The sequence below is a fragment of the Hemiscyllium ocellatum genome, chromosome 29 (assembly GCF_020745735.1).
Source record: "Hemiscyllium ocellatum isolate sHemOce1 chromosome 29, sHemOce1.pat.X.cur, whole genome shotgun sequence".
Lineage (NCBI taxonomy): Eukaryota > Metazoa > Chordata > Chondrichthyes > Orectolobiformes > Hemiscylliidae > Hemiscyllium > Hemiscyllium ocellatum.
In genome coordinates this window covers 43,095,756-43,113,420 of record NC_083429.1, presented here as the reverse complement: position 1 = coordinate 43,113,420, position 17,665 = coordinate 43,095,756, and the positions used below count along the sequence as shown (strand labels likewise).

General features: G+C 40.0%; 1 protein-coding gene across 3 annotated transcripts in view; it reads right to left on the bottom strand.

Annotated features, from left to right (window-relative positions):
- The window catches only part of cadm1a (cell adhesion molecule 1a), a 408,277-nt gene that overhangs the window by 389,938 nt on the left and 674 nt on the right, over positions 1-17,665 (bottom strand). The window lies entirely within an intron of this gene.

Genomic DNA, 17,665 nt, shown 5'->3' with positions numbered 1-17,665 from the left:
TGAAAGATGCAAACCCAGCATTTTTGATTAACCAGCATCACCCATCCGCAACACTCAATGAACAGTCCAGGACATACTCTACTCATAGCCCCAACTCCCGGAACCTAGAGTTATATGCAGACACAAATATCCACAGAAGCACTTCCTGGTTTTAGGTAAAAAAAACCAATTCCAGTTATTTTTATAACTAGAATGGTCCAGGACTTGGAAATTGTCCTATCTCTGGATCTTTTGACATCCATTGAGGAGTAGAAATATAGACCCTGATATAGGCTGGTGAGTGAATTCAGGTGCCCTGCCTTGGGAATTGGTAAAACATTTCAAGCCATTATTGCTAACTCCTGGAAATGCAGAATCTGTAGAGGCTCAGCGCAGGTTTTGGATTTAGACTAGTATTTGGGTTGACTGGTCACAGTGGTTTTGATTGGGATGTTTATGCCAGGTAGCAGTGGTACCAGCAGCTAATTGTCCCAGAGACCAAGGGGTGCTCCCTCATTAGACAGGGAGACAACTGCTGATGAGGCAAGGTAGAGAAAATGGGACCTTTATGGTAATGCCAGCCAAGTACAGGAATTGAATCTGCATCATGACCCAGCCGCCCAGCCAACTGAGCAAACCAACTACCAGCAGCTGATAACTAATTAAAAGCACAAAGCTAAAAGGAGGCATTCCCACTGAGCATAGGAGAATGTAATGGTGCAGTAACTTCCTTGAGTTGGGAAAATTAAAATTTCTGACAGAACGGTCGGGTTTTAAAAAAGTTAACTGGAATTCAGAAGCGGATCAGAAGTGATTAGCGAATTGCTATTCACTCCCTCAACACCTTGGAATTAGAATCGCAAACAAACAGTCTTCTCTTCATTTTCTTTATGAAACAGTTCATTTCCACTGGAATTGCTGCGGAGAGAATTGAAATGTTCACTGGCTTAAAAATAATTAATAGTTGTAGGGAGTGAAGTGCAAGTAGAGGGAACAATTTGGGTCTTTTGCCTCTTCCCCATTTTTGCTCTTTATAAGTATGAGAAATTAAAAGCCCTGTGCCACGTCCCACCTCCCACTCTAATGTATTCTCAAAAACACCTGCAAACTCAGTCACTTCTGAGCGGTCAGCTAACGCACAAGACTTACATTTGCTGAAAAACATGTTCACTGATCGAGGTTGTCTAGTTTAGACTAACAAAAAAAATCATGCATTTGGTGAATTGAAAGATTTATTACCAGGAGAGGAAATTTAGCAGATTGTCAACAAAGCCTGAGCAATTGCTAGAAATTTGTCATTTATAAACTAACTGATTGGTATATTGGATCCTGGCAGAACGGAGCACAGATATCAGGAAACCAGAGTGTGCAAATGCGTGAAAATTCTCCACCACGTCACACTAACTGGAAAAGCTACTATAGGACATCACCTTTTTTAAAAATGTATTCACAGGATGATACCATCATTCGCTTAACTAGCATTTATTGCCCATCCAAGAGGGCAGTTTAAGAGTCAACCATATTATTGTGGGTCTGGAGTCACCCATCAGCCAGACCAGATGAGGATGATCGTTTTATTCCCTAAAACGGACATCAGTGAACCAGATGGATTTTTCCTGACAACTGTCAATAGATTCATGGTCATCAATAGACTCTTAATTCTCGACTAGGTAAAAACAATGACTGCAGATGCTGGAAACCAGATTCTGGATCAGTGGTGCTGGAAGTTCACAGCAGTTCAGGCAGCATCCAACGAGCAGCGAAATCGACGTTTCGGGCAAAAGCCCTTCTTCTATTGAATTCAGATCCCACCATCTGCCATGGCGAGATTCGAACCCGGTCCCCCGAACGTCTCCTGGGTTTCTGGATTAGCGGTCTAACGACAATACACGGAGGCCACTGTCTTCCCCCATACCTGCCACCACTTTGGTGCACCTCTAATTGTCAAGCTCTCATGTCAGAAACAAAGCAGGAAATGCTGCTTCTGATCTTTGGGCAACTTCACAGTCCTGGGCAGGGATCAGTCCCATTATAGAGGGCAATTATTTTTTGCTGCCCTCTTCAAATCTGGTCACACCTAGCAATAGTAGAGCTCACGTAGTGGCTCCACTGACCGTGTACACAATTATTAGGTAGTAATCTGAAAATGATGCATTGGCAGAAGCACCATTCATGTGGAGGCATTAATCAGATGCACCATGGCTTAGCTTAAGTGAACATGTAAGATTCCATCGCACTGTACAAAACCTATAAAGCAGTTCAGGTATCTAGGCAACATTTCTTCCTCAAATCAATGACAATAAAAACTCACCATTTATTTCATGGCTAGAAATGGCTAGGATAGTTGCTGTCCTTGGCACGACAACAGTTACAAATCTGATGTAAATATTCTGCAAGTGTTACCAGATTAAACTGAACAGAGGCTTCAAAGTGATTTAATTTTCATCCAACATCAAAAACTTGACATTCATTTGCAAACAGACTCCCTCTCAACCTTTAGCGTATGAGGGAATGAAAAATACAGCAAAACATTAATAAAAATCAAGTCTGTCAGGAAGTGAATGCAAATATTATTAAGTTAAAAATCACAACACTATGTTATAGTCCAACAGGTTTAATTGGAAGCGCTAGCTTTCAGCACACTGCTCCTTCATCAGGTGGTTGTGGAGGTATTATTGTACTTCATTCAAGACTGTAGCAAGGAGCCACAGACAGCAAAAAGATGTGTCATAGAACATGGGCAAAACATTTAGAACAATAATGAAAAGCTTGCAATTAAAACCGACATTTCTAATATAAACTTCTATCTAGAATAAACAAATCCTGAAACTGCTGATGTTTCAAAAGTGGTCATTGACACATACTTATCATCAAAAACTTCCTCAGAGAAGACATCAAAGCTGTGTTTTTTTGCTCACCTGAGAAAATAAACATTTATTGATTGTTTTGAACTTAGGAGGACGTAGTGACCACAAAACATCATGTTTGTTGTTTCGTGATTCATACAGATGAAGATCAAAGGACATTTCAGCGTGAGACACAAACCTTATATTAAGAGAATCTCACGTCCCTCCATTCAGTTTGTGACTTTCCACAGTTCTGCTTGCACTCCGTTATCTAGGCTCACTACGTTGCCATAGCATCAAAGCTAGATGACATAGCTGTCAATTCACTGCCGATATGTTCCCCCTTTAATTTGACAGATCGCAATACTTTTAAAGAGGAAGAGCTGAGTCTATTTAGGGAAGATTGTAGTAATGACACAGTTGTATTCAAAGAGGTATAATTAACACAAAATTAGACCTGAAGTGAACAGGCTTTGCTCCATAACCTTCAGTAACAGAACCGGTCAAAGTCATTGGAGATTTCCTTATAAGATATAGCAAAGGATAGAAAAGTGGTTCTTCTCTCCAAAACACAACAATGTTTTCAATGCATTAGAAATTATTCCCAAGCAAAAACCAACTAAGACGGTGTAGATTCTTCCCGATGATGAATGAAAGTCATTCTGAGTTGCAGCTTGGAAACAGCTGAAGTTCTTCTCCCACGACAGATTACAGAAAAAGTCACTGAATAAACTGAACGCCTAGCTAAACTCAAACAAAAAAGTTTGCTATCAACAGTGGTAACATGTTGAACAGTGACACTGCTGGTCAGTCATGGAATTGAAAATATACCCAGAGCATTGTGAGATTCTGACCAGTGGTGTCACTCTTGGGTAGATTTAGCACCAGAAAATTCCAGCCCGTTTGTGAAATAATCCCTGGATTTTCCCTGTCTCTTATTCTTGTTTTTTTTCAAAATCAACCTGTTGGGACTATAACCTGGTGTCATGCCATTTTTAACACCATCCACCTTCACATCTGTTATTCCAGCCACTGTTTTAGATGTAGGAAATTGAATTGTAGTCACTTGTCACAGGCTAAATTATTGAAAGGGTCAATTTCAGAATTTCATTGTTTCATATGAATTCATTCGCATTTCTTTTTCCCTCCACACAGACAAAAAAAAATTGATATCAAGTTAGGGGCAAGGAGGAAAAAAAACACTGCTGCCTCAACCCCATTCTAGAAAATTACTGAGTGACAGCTAGCCTGATGGCTTGTACCTTTTTTTAAAATGACCAGAGTCCTGGATCTCAGAAATCAGGTTAAATTAACATCGATACACTGTATTCAAACATTTCATTTCAGAAAAAGTTCGTACCAAACAGCACAAGTAATTAGATTGGGAAAATGGAGGATGGCAGTCAGAAGGGGAGAGGCAGACACAGATTATCAGAAGAGAGAAAATAAAAGGTCAGCACAGGAGGGGGTAAGGGAATATCTAAATCCATGATTTTTTTCCTTTTGCCCAAGTTCTATGGTGGAAGGGTGGGGTGGTGGAGAGAGAGAAAGTGTGAGGAAAGGGAGGACAAAACGTAGATTTCAATAACCACAGAATGCTTAAGAAACTCAGCGAGTCTGGCAGCATCCGTGGATTGAGAAATTGAGTTAATGTTTTGTGTCTGGTATGGACACCAAGTATAATTTCAGTTACATCACACTGTAAACTTTTGCTATAAATTCTGTGTCTTGCAATAGTGCACTCCACAACCACCTGATGGAGGTGCAGCACTCCGAAAACTAGTGTGCTTCCAATTAAACCTGTTGGACTATAACCTGGTGTTGTGATTTTTAACTGTGTCCGGTATGATTTACTAAGGGGAAATCAATCTGGGCTCAAAATATTCACTCTTTCTCTCTCCATGGATGCTGTCAGAACCGGGATTTTCCAGCATGCTGTTTCAGATTTCTAGCATCTGTAGTATTTTCCTATTGTCTAATTGCAGACTTCAACTGAGAACCATACTTTCCTTCCTGAGTGGGGAGTCAATAGTTGAAATCAAACATCAAAGCACCATACCCTTCAACACTGTATTGGTCATCACTTCATTGAATGTACTGCATTCATCTCATCTCAAATGTAATGCTGGACTAAGAAAACAAACTGGAGATCAACTTTTGGTCACATTTTTCATCAGATATGCCAATAATAAAGAATCCCAGCAGCTATCAAAACAGTCCCACTTTAATAATCTCTTCAATATTACTACAAAACCCTACACTATCCCCACTTGTTTTCAATACCAAATACATTTAGCAAAGTTCAACAAAACGTGAGTGCAGTCCAGAAACCCAGATTTTTCGAGATTTATGGTATTTAACATAAAAAGGTTTTTGCAACAGTATCCAAATCCATAGAATCAACCGGCCAAAGAATAATCTCAGAATCTACAAATAACTCATTACAAATAAAGCCACCCAGCATAAGGAGCATTTAACTTTCATGACTTAGGATCAGTTGGCAAACTTAGCCTGTGAAGGATTAAGGATTAATTGAGGAAACATTGCCTCAAAATGCCCAGTGCGCTTTAGCCTGTCAGCATAACACATTGAAACTAATCTATGATCTTCCTGTATGCATAGTCTGAATTCAGATGTTTTGTAATCAATGTGTTCAGAGACATTATAACATCTAGAAAGGTGGTATTTGAATCTGGGTCTCTATCACTGCACCACATAAGCCCTAACAAGGCCTCTAGCGTAGGATGATTTGGACCACCCTTCAACCTCCACCTGCATGGGAAAGCAGCATTTTGAAACAGATATCATCTCCTTCAGAATAAGTTGGTCAAATGAAAATGCTTTTCCTCCCAGTGAAAACAGCTGAATAGTACTTGAAAACAAAACAGTACTCACTTACTTTTGAAGCAAGTTATGTGATTTATAACAAAATTAGCATCATAGTTATCAGAAAGAACATGGAACATCAATGTCTCATCATAATATGCACCCTAAAGTTATTCTGCATTATCACTCTGTAGATGACAATTTATCTTATGCAATGATTAGGGTAAACATCAAGGTCTTGTAACAGTGAGTAGTATTGCTACCTCTGAGCCAGAGGGTCCACGTTCAAGTCACTATCACGGCACCACAACAGCCCTGACAAGACCTGTACTGCCGGATGATTCGCTCCAGGACTGGATGGCCAAGGGGCATGCGTTCATAATGTGGGAAAACAGGGTGAATGTCCAGTTGCAATTCCTTCAAAACAAATATTAATGGCAGAATGTGGTGGGGGGAGTGGTCTTTGGTCAGCCATATGATGAAAGGGAAATTTGAAGTATCCACCATCAGGCTCCAGAATTCTGCATTAACAAATGCATGTGTTATAACTCTTGACTCAGGACTGGGGCACTTCATTGCTGCCACATGAATCAAGTTACAAGCAACTAATCCCAACTTCCTTTTATAATACAGATTAGCACTGCTTCTCCTTTTCTTGACTCAGTCACATGCAACATTCCTCACTTCATTCAAGGAAAACCAGCTGGCTCGCCTGTGGCTAGATCAATGCAAGACAGGTTGCTTCATGTTGCAATCCCTGAAGAGTGGGGGGTGGAGAAAGCACAGCTCCTATTCTTCATTAAGACACAGGGTTTTAACAGGGTATCTAGGCGGCAGATTGAACTGGCCAAGGTCATTTTCACCAACAGCCTCCCCACACTCAGTATAGAGACTTGAGTCAGATCAGGGAACAAAAGCAAAAAACAAATTCCCCTTCGAAATTATAGGACACACACAAACAAGATCATTCTACAGAACATGGATATCACTTTGCCGAAAGACGAAATTCAGAACAGATTCTTCTTCAATCACTGCATTCCTGCTGCATCCCAACAGTGATTTAAAACACAGTCTGACACTATTTAAAAAAATTCACTCAAATACTTGTTCTGAAAGTTGCCTTTATTTTATTAGATGTTTATTTTTGACAAAAAAAATGGCTAATTCACGGCAAGTTTTCCTTTCACATTTTGAAATTCAACAGGTTAAAAAAAAGGACAGCTGTTTTGAGATCAAGGTATCTATAAAGCATCTCCCATTTAAACACAATAATACCATTGAGTCACACTGTTTAATGTCTTTTGTCCGATCGACTGTTAGCTTTAAATGGCGCCAAGCCGTTGAAATCCAGTCACAGTTAGTGAATCTCCATTCACAGCGTGAATTTGCACATTTAATGTCTTCTTGCCTGATGGCGCAGTTCTACAGGTGTCAACAGCCCCTCTGATAACGTACACAAGTGACAACGACTTTGAAAACAGAAACCGGCGTGTCTTTTTCAACTGTGGGGGTGGGATCATAGTTTATTTTCTGCCTGAGCAGAAGCACGCCAAGTACTGATCCAGGAAAATTAACACTAGACTACGTAAGGTGTAAAGTTAGTGCCACATTTAGCCTGGAGGAGAATTTGAAGATGTTTATGCAAATGACGCCTTTAATTTATGCAAAGCTATATTAAACAAAATTAGAATTTCAGGTTAACAATGCATCTGAGTCGCACTGAATAAATAAACTGGTTCTTACTGCGCACTTGCATTTTATTTTGAATAAAGTTTGTAACAGTTCTCTCAATTAAAAGTTACTTCAATTTTCTATTCACTTATTGAGGGTCTGCACAATAAGACAGCGAAGGCATGTTCATGAATACACTTTAATTTGCTATAATTGAGATAGAATAGCAATTAATTTTCTGCAGTGAATCACAGAAAAGTATTTAACTTATTGCTTTGACAGCTTATATGAAGTAACAGATCATAGAACCAACATAAATAAATAGAAATATAATAAAGACCACAAAGCATGAGTGCAAAAGTCTAGGAGCTGTAGTCAGGGGGGTGCTGCATTGTCAGAAGTACCATTCTCAGATCAAGCGTTAGAGAGACCTCTCAGTCAATAGAAGAGATTGCAGTTATTCTGAAGAACAGATGCCCAAGCCAATATTCATCCCTCAAAAATCACAAAAACATGCATATTTCGTCATGATGGTTGATTGAAGCTTAATGCATGCAAATTGACTGCTAGATTCTGGCATTACAACAGTAACTACACATCAGTAAAAAGCTGCAGGTCTGTCAAAAGGAACTAAAGAGAGCAGTTCAACATCAGAGATCCTTCTGAAGGCAATCTGAAGATGAGGAGGGGTCTCAACAGGGTAGATGTGAAGAAGAGTATGGTGTAAGAGAATCAAGAATAGAGGAATCAGTTTGTTTCAGACAAAGTTAAGAATCACACACCACCAGGTTTATTTGAAAGCACAAGCTTGTACTTCCAAATAAACTTGTCGGACTATAACTGGTCACGTGCGATGTTTTAACTATGTTCACCCCAGTCCAACACTGGCACCTCCACATCATATTTAAAGACAGAAAGGAAGAGCAATTCTTTGTTCTCTCAGAGGATTATGGATGTTCAGAATTCTCAAAAACATGGTTGATGCAGAGTGTTTGAATATTTTTAAAAAGATGGAGGTAAAAAAAATTCTTGGGAAAAAAAAGCAAGCCACATACATCCAAAGCTGGAATATGGAGTAATCACAAAACCCCTGCAGTATGGAAGCAGGTCATTGAGTCCACACCAACCTTCTGAAGAGCATCCCAACCGGATCCATCCCATCACCATAACCCTGCAATTCCTATAGTTAATCCACCTAACCTATACATCCATTGATACTATGAGCAATTTAGTATGCCCAATCCATACAACCTGCACATCTATGGACTGTGGGTGGAAACCGAAGCAGAGGAAACCCACACAAGCACAAGGAGAAAATGTGAATGCTGCAGAGTCACCCGAGGATGGAATCAAACCCGGGTACCCTGGTGCTGTCAGACAGCAGTAATAACCACTGAGCCACTGTGCTGTCCTGATCAAATCAACCAATGATCCTGTTGATTGACAGAACACATTTGAAAGGGGCTCCTAATTCATATGCATGTTCTAACAGACTTGGACATGAAAGTTACAGGCTGTGAGGAACACCCCAACACTGAACATTACATTTTCTAAAACAAAAACAGGAGGCTGAATGAAACACTGAGCATGTTAGGTAGTTAGGGGGTCCATACTAACTGGCAAAAACTTATTTCTTTTCAGTTACAGAATTAAGAAATGTTGGAGAAAAATGTTTTCTATGCACTTGCGTCTAATTCCTACAGGCTTTTAAGAAGAATTCCCAGCCTGAAAATCGAAGACATTTCTACAGGACACAATGTTTTAAGGCATCAGCAACACAATATGACAACTGAGAAATACTCGTGGCACTACACTGTACTTCATATGTTGAATTCATCATGCAGGTATACAAAGATACATAGTGTTTAATGATCTACAACTCAATGCTCTCCTCCCTTTCCATCCTTTAGCCAACATACATAGCTCAAAGATTAATTGTACTACATGTATCAATCTCAACCAGTTTAAAATGCTGGTCCATTGCATGAAGAAGGGAATCTAAAATAGGAAGACACATACATTTGGCACTGTTTCAGCACAGGCAGCAGCTGGATACTTTTCAATACCTACTACCACTGCAGCTACATGTCAGCAATTAAATGCTCCTAGCTGCAATCTGTGCAACGACGCTTCAAGACTGTCACAAAGACTCTGCTCCTGCCTGACTCAGGCAGATCTCTCTGATCATTGTGACCCCCCTCCCCAACACACTGAATTAGCCCATCACCCAAAACACTGCATGTCACAGATGTGCCATCTTCTGCATTACCTCACTGACATTAAATGCACACAGACGCACCATTTAAGATAAATAAACTTAAACCAATTACTGGCTGCAGTATCCCTCAGTGTGCATCACATAGCAATTCTTCATCTGAAGTCTGTTTTTTAAAAAAAACAAACTTTCAGGCAGACTGTTACAAGACCATTAACATTTCTAAGCTGTATAGGAACGATGCATCTACTCAAAACGCCAGCAGTATTTAAAAAACTGAGACTGTAAATAGGCATTGAACCAAGTAGAACATGAAAAAAAAATGAGAATTTCTGCTCCCACATAAAGACATTTGACATCTGTATAAGCACAGAACTGTAGAAGTTAACAGTAGCAGGAATGCATCGTTTTCACAGGCTTCCCACCCACTGACACATGCACATCAGTCCACCAGCTGCTGCACCACATGCTAGCACTACAACTGGTGTGTCAGTTCGAGGCCGGCAAGCTTTTTCTGCAAAACCACAAATGCCAACAAACGGACAGTAGTATTAAATCAAACTCATGAGCTATTAATAGATGAATTGTAACAGTGAAGAATCAAAGCTAAATTGTCACCTCTAAAACCAAGAGGATGAAATAAGCTTCAGGGCTTGCATGAGGTAGCAAGTTAAATAAGCCAAGGGAAAATTGCTGAAACCGTTAATTTCTACTCAGAAGGGAGCCCCACACTGAGGACTTCACTGCTGGAAACAGAATTTTGATTGAACTACATGTACTCCATTAACACTACATTAATACATTCACACACATACATGTTAGATCACCCCCCCCTCCAAAAATTCTCCTCTGCCTGTAGGATATCATCAGCAAGCAACCATGCTGAGCATATCTAAATGCCACAAAGGGCCACATACAAGTAAGAAGAATAAATTTGTCTGAAAATTAGGGAAGGAAAGTCCAAATTTAATGTGACATCATTTTCTGCTACTATTAATACACAGCTTGCTATCCCACTCAAAAATGCTGTCACACATTTGATTCTCAAAAGCATCACTGTACAATCAAAAATGGATTGCAGGGTTTATATAATAGGCATGTTTGCTCACCAACATGTGCCCCGAATGTAGTCTTGTTATATTAAAGGGCATACATGCCCGGGCAGGTGTGATGAACTAATGAATAGACCTAAACATGTAAAGAGCTTTGTTCAAAAAGACCCTTCAGCTTCCTCACCAGCTCAGCAAATTCTCTAGTGAGCAGCAGGTCTGTGAAATCCTAGGGAAGAGTCAAGTTAGCAGCTTTCACCCAGAACAGCAGTGCAACAGCTGCAAGAGACTTCAGCATCATTATGTCAGAAAAGGGGAAGTAATTATTGGCTACAGCAACTCTTCTGATTCAACCTCCTAATAAACTACCTGATGGAAACTGTCTCATGGAGAAGTCAGGCTCGGACAAGAAAGGCTGTCATTGTTGAATATCTTCCTAAGCTTAGCAGCCTTCATGTGAACTAGTAGACTCTGTGGAAGAGATCAGGGTACCCAAAGCCATTGAATAATAACCTGGCAAACAAGGTTAGATCAAAAAGTGGATGAGGTGAATTATTCACAAAAACACCGTCAAATTTAATCCCTAAGGAATTATTCAAATGTCTGATGATAAGGAGTTTGCAAAAGTTGAACATTAGATTCAACGTGCAAATTGACAGTTGCTTTTTTATGAAAAGTATTACAAAAGGAAAAAAAATGAACGAAATGGCAAGTAATAATCCACTTTGTAATTCAAAAATCACATCCAATCCAGTCATGTATTAATCAAAAAACATGATTCAACCACACCTGTTTACTTTAAAATTTGAAGAATGAGTTGCAACACGGCCAAGTTCCCATCAATAAACAAGATGTTCTAACTCACATCTTGCAGATTAATTTGACATTTCACATTGGCATGCTCCCCAAAATACTGACTGTTTTTCATTCAAAGTTAAAAATAATCCATCCAAAACACAAACACTAACATGATCAAAGGTTATCACTTAAAAAAAAGTACTTACTACCATACAAATTTTTTGAAAATAAAACTGCCTTGTTGATCTTTCCTTTTAACAGATGAACACTTAAACTGCCAAGAATCTCCACTGATCCAACAGAGCCAGTCTCTGGTACTACGATGTTTATATGCCGACAGTTGAAATTGGAAAACAAAACACTTGCTAGACTTTGTCAGATCCTTACATATAAGTGAATTTACAGATTACAGAGAGCTGACCAGGGAAAATCATCCACATTTTTTAAAAAAAGGACAACTCTATGAGAATTAGCCAAGATGTTTGAAGAGGAGAACTGAAACAAAATCAGTCTCACCTTTGTTCAGACAAACACAGCTGAAATATTTTTACATAGCATGATCCCATGGTGAGCAGCACAGAGATGAGGAAACTAACAAATCAGATTTATAGGGTGGTGCTGGTTGAGAGTTGGTCAACACGCTTCAAGAAATTAAGTCCCTAGTCTACGGATATTGTAGGTTACAACACACCTCCAGGACAAAAGAAACATGAATACGCATCTTAGAGGTAGGGACACCACCACTGTGCCAGGAGGTGGCTATTAGGGCCTTGGTTTAATTTCATATTTTAAAAAAAGGTTTGTGGTGCAATGATAGTGACCCTACTTATGGGTGAAAAGATCGGAGATCAAATATCATCCAGCTCAGAGATGTCCAAGTCACAACAGCTTAATTTAAAATCTCTTTGGAAGATTGAAAAACCTAAAGGCACTTCATGAAGTATTAGTTACATCTTTGTCCTGGAATCCTAGTGGGTGTGGTAGGTGTGAACTGGGGAGGGGTGAAATCTTTGCATAAAAAAGAACAAGAATATTGCAAAATCTGGAACACTGCATGAATGCTGGTGGCAATCCTGCATCACAGTCTGCATAAATAGTTGGGCTGCTATGACCTGTTCAATAAAAGCCTGCAATAGCACTTTAAAAGATAAAAAAAATCCTTCAGTTGATGTTAAATGGCTGAGCTTTGCACACAACCCACCCCCAAGTCGTTCTGGTCACTTATCTTCAACAACTCAATTTTGATTCAAATTAACAGCTATGTCTGTTTACCCCTGCGAAGGTAGTCGGATAATGGAGAGCACCGCAAGTTCAGCAAAATCTGAAAGATGACATTTTTGTGCGATGTACAAGCACTGCTTTTCAAATGCAAAATGAACAGATACATCAAACAATACACGGAACTGAAGGCAACCAAATTATCACTAATGCAGGAGTATTACAATTTTAATTTTCCTTTTGTTTTAAAGAAATTACAATCACAAGACTATTGAAACAGTCTAGTGCAGCTAACATGGAGAAAGTAATTTCACTGAACAAAACCTGAGAGAAACTCCAGGATTGTAAGTGGCTGTTATTCTCTTTAGATTACAGTCCATTTCTTCTGCAAGATTCATGATATAATATTATTGAGCATGATTTGAACTGACAGGGATTAATAGCTGAGTCTGCCCAGCCAATGACAAAGAATCCCCTTGGCCATATGAGCCATAACATTGTCTGGAATGGGTTTCTCACGATGTCTGATGCAACATTAGGCAGGGATATGCTTCATCGACTGATGTCCACCCTGGCAGTGGCACTGAAAATAATGGGTGTTGAAATCAGGGTTTTAATGCAAGAAGTTGTGCCACAAATAACAGGTTTTGATGATTTTAGCATCATTTTCTGCTGAGTTTTTTCTGTGTTTTAGATATTGCAAATACAACCATCTCGCCTAGGTTTTATACAAGATTAAAAAAAGCACTACTAGAATATACTGAGTAAGCAACAGGCTGGAGTCCATGATTGATGGCAGAAAAGTATGAATAACATTCCTCTGCTGTTAAGAAGGCAGAATGTTACAAGCTAGCTTTGTTTCCAATGCAGTAATGTTTCATTCAGAACACTGGAAAGATTTCCTGAACAGTGAATCATTAGAATTGGCAAAAGCCTCACTCACTAGAAATGCATCATACCAACAAATTTTAAAACAGATGCTGGTTCCACCTTCCACCACCTTCAACAGGATGCAATAATTATTGACATGGTGTGGAAATGATTCGGACAGTAGGCTTAAAATTTCAATGACATCTCATAAGAATTCCACTGCTAGCTCACTGGCACAGAGTACCAGACAGCAAAAGAACTAAAAAAAAATTGACATGCTATGGTTCAGAGTGCTAACCTTTAGACAGCAAAAGCAAACAAACTGACTACCTTTACATTAGAAAGTGTTGGGCATTGGCTCCTGATCAATGTACCGTAGGAATACATTCCCTCTTGTTTGCTCATGTCTTTCCTCAGCTGGACTGGTTCCAGAAATTCTTGGCCAAGCGACCAGAAGGAATATTGCACACAAGTTAAGAGCTCTGGTTGGATAACCCACTTAATGACTACAACTCAATCAATACTGCACTGGGATGTGCAGCCCATGGATCATACGCAGCTCCCATCGCCCTCCTTTTGGAGTTGGATTTCTTACATGTTACCTGAATGCTGGAAATTAGAAATATAGAAAAGGACTGTTCTCAGCAGCGGTACCTCACAGGGGAATAAGGATAAATTCGAAACCAAATACTGTCACCTTGTGTCTTGAGGCATCAATGCCTTCACTTAAACAAACCAGAAAGAAAAGTCTTGGGGACATTTAACTTATAGGGAGATTGGCGATTACTTCACTCCAAGGCATACAAGGGTGAACTCAGTAAAAAGCAGTTGAGATGTCACAGATAAGAAAATAATTTTAAAACGTAAGCTGTGTGTTAACATAATCATGGAAATTTGTCAATTCCAATCTGCTTTATGCAGTAAAGTGCCTGTAAATGGCTCTTGTAGCATCAGTGAATACTCGTCAGTAGTGCCTCCAACTACTAGAGTATACAATTCTCATTTATCACTTTTTCAATTCCAGTCTGAAAAGGATTAATTATGCATCTACAGCATAAATAAGCTGGTGGATGGGTTTATAAACATTTTGATAGGTTCAGTATTACAACATGTAAGACAGCATCAGAATTTAAGAGCTAAATACAACATTTTGGATTCCTTAAACAACTTCAGCTATCTGCATTAAATCCACATGTAATACTTGAATAACCACTGATAACATGAGCATTATATAATCTCACTAGTTGTCAGAGTACCATCACCTGGACCAAACTAATCAATACTGTAAGCACCATTTAAAAAGTAAAATATTTCAAAGCATGCTATCTGGCCTTGATCGCTAACCTATACATCTTTCTGAATGATTGAGGTTATTGAGCATTGACTGACTGAGCTACAATGAGTCTTTCCCTTCTATCAAATCAATATCTTCCAAATTTCACTAACCAGGAGGCTCTCAATAATTCCCAGTCTATTTACAATTAGAACAATAAAATGCCTTTCGAGTCCAAGGAGAAAGATTAAGTAGTTTTAGCACCTGATTCCTAGCCAATGTACAGTCTGTCATTCAGCTGCATGGTGTCAATAAAGGGGCTGCAGAAAGTACACAAAATAAAAAGTCCAACATTAAATGGGCTGAGAAGGCATTTATCAACTTCACTGACAATGGTCTTAAATTCTTTTTTCTTCTTCTGCAGCCAAGACACACACACACTGAAATCTCTCCCAACACAACAGTCATCTTGGAGAAAGATTCCCAAATGAACTAAAAAAAAGAACAATGAAAATGCTGCCAGACTTTGATATGGGAAGATGAAAGGAAGTCAAAGCCAGCACATCTGAAAGAGGTTCCTAGGTAACAAATTTCCTGTATGCCTCAGATCTACATCTAGTAGTTATAGTGTCATTGGTTACCAACACAAAATCCCAGCAGCACAAGAAACAAGCCAGGGCTGAACCTATTCACTCTTGCTTTTCAATAAATAATTTTTTAAAAAACAAAACAATTGAAAGAAAATGTGCATGCTCCTTCCTGCAAGGGCTGCAAAATAAACTCTTCACAAATTCCCTTTCATTGCAATGATTTCAATAGGGACGATTTCTCCCTCAAAACCTTACAGCATTCGAATGATTTCCCCTTCCCGAATCAGGAATAAGTTTATTACATGGGAGGTGGGTCACAGACCTTCAGTAAACCGAGACATTCCTCGCCCCCACCCCCCAACACAAACATAAAAAGGACTGAACAGCCGTTCAAAATCTGACATGTGGTAGCATGCTGGAATCAATGCAACCTCTAATGATTTTTTTTAATGCACTGGGAGAAGCAGGTTTTGGTTATTTAAGTGGCTTTGAATTTCCTAGCGATACACACACGCAGTGAGAAAAGCCATTGTATTAAAATGCATCTCCCGAGAAATGTGAATGGGCATCGGGGTTTCTTTCAGGGGGGAGAAAAAACTATTCAAGGGAGTACAGTCATCCTGTGTTTTGCACTGATCACGAACAGCGTTCATTGTCCTACGGGAAATCATCTACAAAACGCATATGAATACAGTCTTTTGTTCACGGGCACTAGCTGCTGTTTCGGGTGTTCTGATTTGTTAAATTCAGAAAGGTCAGTCAATGGCGCTCTTGTTTGTGACAATCGACAGTGGAAAGAAATGTTTGCTCTCCCCGTAATGAAAGGTCGGTGCCAATGTCCCCCAGCCACTGGACAGGGGGTGCTCTTGAAGCGGACGCGGAGCAGGAAGCCAGTGCAATGTAACAGGCGGCACTGCTGCCTTCCATCACAGTTACAGAGCAACTTCAGCAAAGGAAAACCGACTGAAGTGCAGGTTCGGGGAAAGAAAAACCCAACAGTTTCTCGGATTATTGCACTGCGAGTTTAAACAAATGGAGAGAGGTCAGATTAGTTAAACACTAAATAAAAGTTGGCCACAATTCCTAAGTGGCCTCAAGGACTTTTTTTTAAAAAAAGCACATGAATCTCCATATATAAAAAGGGGCAGTGTGAGTGTTGATGTTAATGCTGGGAGGGGAATGGCTTTCAGTGAATGAAGCAGAATCTGTAATTGGAGACATCTCAGTTTTTTTTTTAACTAATTCGCCTTTACTGCTTCCTTGGAGGGGTTCAAATGCTCTGTTCTTAACCGTGTTGGAAGGGAGCGCGAACACAGTTACACAAAAACAAACAAAACCTTGCTGCAGACTTCACGAGAGAGAACGACGACTGAGACGAAATCAAGATCGTGGACAAACCGCGAGAAGTTTTTCTTTTAATGTCATAAAGCTCCCCTGTACAGTTTAGTGCAGATTTAATCATGTCAAGCCGTGTTGCGTGACTGCAGTTATTAATTTTAAACTCGAACGCGGTGATTGGGAAAGTAGAGAGTTCTCCCAGTCACGGACACTGTGTGGGGCTGCAAATCCACTGATGGGGTGTGGGTTGGAGAGACTGAACCGGTGGGAGTGTACAGAAGGGTTAAAAAAAAGAGGGAAGTGGCTGAGTAATCGCCAGCAAACAAAAGGTCGGAGGAAGGGGAGGGAGAGGGGCGAAAAAGGCGGGCTGTTCGTGTCTCCTTCTACAGCCCCTGAGAAAAAGATTCTGAACATTTGGGTAGAAAAATTCGCTTCGTTTAATATTCGAGATCGGGGGGGGGGGGGGGGGGAAGAAATCAATTTCTCTCTACTTGTTGTGCCTTCGGGGGGAGGGAGGAAGAGATGGTGAAGAGAGAATAGTCAAGAAACTGACATCTAGTCATTACAACAGCTTGTCAGGTTGGATTTTACATCAGTTTCAATTCCATTCAGTTACAACCCGAGACTCCGCGAGTGAACACATTCCCCTCAAACTGCGGTCCGCTTGATTTCAATTTTTTTTAGGATACTTCGAGAGACATCGCCCTTCTTTCTCCACCTGAACTCCTGCTCCTCCACCCACCCCACCACCTCCCCTTTCTCCCCACCACCAGGCTCCAATATGCCGTGCAAACCATCCAAAAACGTGCGCTTGGAGCGAGGATATGAAACAAAACACGAGACAAAACAGTTTTGCTTAAAAATAATCAGATCTCTCCTAACTTTTCACAGTTCCGTGCGTTTTCATTAGCGCCTGGTGTCCGTGCGAGTATGAGACACAGCAGCACTAGGTCTGTCTGATGGCAAAATCCAGCAGCTCCATACAAACCCAC